Source organism: Penaeus japonicus, unplaced genomic scaffold, assembly GCF_977035675.1.
Source record: "Penaeus japonicus unplaced genomic scaffold, GWHDUDI00000001_assembly GWHDUDI00000025, whole genome shotgun sequence".
NCBI lineage: Eukaryota > Metazoa > Arthropoda > Malacostraca > Decapoda > Penaeidae > Penaeus > Penaeus japonicus.
This window is the reverse complement of record NW_028234427.1, coordinates 28,023,391-28,025,890: the sequence shown is the minus strand read 5'-3', so window position 1 is coordinate 28,025,890 and position 2,500 is coordinate 28,023,391. Positions and strand designations below refer to the sequence as shown.

General features: G+C 43.1%; 1 protein-coding gene across 3 annotated transcripts in view; it reads right to left on the bottom strand.

The window, feature by feature from the left end:
- The window catches only part of LOC122257058 (protein axin), a 48,984-nt gene that overhangs the window by 25,818 nt on the left and 20,666 nt on the right, over positions 1-2,500 (bottom strand). For all 3 annotated transcript variants that reach the window (XM_043022100.2, XM_043022103.2, XM_043022104.2), the window contains one exon: positions 1,468-1,720. The gene's annotated coding sequence lies outside the window, so the exon portion shown is untranslated. The remainder of the gene's footprint in view (positions 1-1,467; positions 1,721-2,500) is intronic.

Here is a 2,500-nt window from a genome sequence, read left to right as displayed (position 1 = left end):
ATGAAAGAAAACATCGGCATAATTGTAAATTCTAACAAAACCAACAAGGGCGGACTGCTCGACCCACGCTCTCAAACTCTCCTCCACATCTGTGAGTCATCGTTCATTACTTTTTTTTTTCAAAAGGATCAACAATGTCTTCAGAACTGAGTGAAATGTAATGAGATGTTAAAAAATTCCTATTACGAAACTGCCACAAAGAGGAGTTAAAAGTGAGGGAAAATGCATAAAATATTTGCCAAGGAAGATCCTAATTTGAAAAAATAAAAACAAAAATAAAATAAACGTAGAAGGGAGGAAAATAAGAAAAAACGAAGAGACAGAAACTGGAAAAAGGTGGAAGGAAAAAGAGAATTGTTTAGCAAACAAGGGACCTCCTTCCTACTATCAGAACAATTATTTACAAGAAGAGCACACAGTGTGGACAATGCTGCACCTGTACCAAATGCCTGGCTGCCATCCCAGGCCTACCAGCCGTGTCTGTCTCCTACCACAGAGGCCTTCTGAGCAGCTGAACAAAAGCCTTGGCTGGCTAATGGAGACAGGCAATAAGTTTCATCTTAAAAAAGAGAGCCAGGAACTCTCACTCCCTTCTTCCACCAACAGTAGCCATGCCGCATGTCCAGCCACAGGGAAAAGTGGCCTAATATGTAAACATTGTGTGAGGGGCATCTCCTGTCTACCTGTTATTACCCATGACAATGGGCATCATCTTTAACCTACCTGCCTGTCTATCCCCCCCCCGCAACCATACCCCAGCCCCCAACCCTCAATTTTTTCTTTCTTTCTCTCTCTCTCTCTCTCTCTCTCTCTCTCTCTCTCTCTCTCTCTCTCTCTCTCTCTCTCTCTCTCTCTCTCTCTCTCTCTCTCTCTCTCTCTCTCTCTCAAATATTTAATTCCAAGCCTTCCATTCCTCTGGCTCTTCCTTCTTTCAGTCCGCCCACGTTCCCCTCTTTTCATCCCTCCCTCTTTCTGCCTCTGCTCTTCCCCCCCTCCATCCGGCTCTCCCCCTCCCCCTATTCTTCTCCCTCCCTCCCTCCATCACAAAATTTCCCCCCACATCCCTCCTCCACCTCACTCCCCCATCCTCTTTCATTTTCCCTCGTGTGATGACACAGCTTTGTAGAGTCGCCAGAGAAAAGAGAGAGGACGAAGAAACGCTGGTGAAAGGGAGGCGACATCAGAAAAGAAAATTGGGGGAAAAAAAAGAAAAAGAAAAAAAATGGGGCAGGGGGTTCTTTAACGGAATTTTCAGATTCATTTATCATCCATCTTTACTAGTTTTGATTTTTCCTTTTTCTTTTTTTTAATTGTTAAATCAAGTGGAGAGGAATGAAATGCAGGTAGTAGTTGGAGAGTAAAACCATAATTGGAGTCAATGAAAGAAAGAAAGAAAAAAAGTTTCATAAAGCCTGGAATAAAATAACCAATGATCTGATTGGCAAAAGGTTAGGAAAAGTCACTCACAATATTCTCTAGGATGTAGTCGGGTTGACCAATCAGAGTGAACATGTGTCGTTGGCGGGTCTAGCTCGGGTAATATCCATTGTTCCGCGCGCAGACACAATGAGAGGGACCAGCTGACCCACACCCCCTTACAGGCCTGCTGCAGCCGTGTCGCACGCACGCGCTCGATGCCTCACAGATGCCGTCTCGTAGCGGATGCCAAACAACCCATAAACTACTGTGTTTCTTCTCCTCTTTCTCTCTCTCTCTTCAGCTGAAAGGAAAACAGAGCATTAGTACCATGTTTCTCACATGATTATCAAAATAGAATGTTATATAAAAAAGAAGAAGATATATGCAGCAAAAGAGAAGTAAAGAAGAAGGATGAAATAAAAATATTCACAAATTAATATTAAAAATCTGACATCCAGCCCGCCCACCCTGGCTCCCATACGTCAGCGTGCACTATAAGGTTAAAAATCCCTTGCCAGCAAGCCAGTTGTGGGGCTTATAGCACAGCAGGGCGATATGGCAACCCCGCTGGGAGTGAGTTTTGCCGCAGTATTCACAATCTCCCTTTTTGGCCTTCCACTACAAAACTCCTCGACTCAAAAACACCATTATGGGCAAAGAAATGGTTTCTGCCTCTTACTAAAAGCTCCACACAAAAAACCCATTATCGCCAACGCAGAACAAATGCATAATGCAATTTTAAGAAAAAAAATAAACAGAGAAAAAATAGACACAATGCAAAACAATGAAAGTGCAAAAAAACAAGAAAGGAGCTTCCTTTCACCCCAAGAATAATAAAAAAATATAAAAATAGTAATTCTTGTGACAGGCCCACAACCAGAGCTAGCTTTTCCCCCTTTCTGGTTTTCTCTTGTTCCATGATACAGGTTTTCCAGCCTCGCACAAGGGACGGATGCAGAGTGCAGCCCTGGCATTGCTGTTCGCTTGAATACAAATACACAATCATTGTTCCCAATACCTTTTCAAATGGGACATTCCACTCCTAGGTGCCATTATGCCAATCTACTAATGAGCAAAAGAC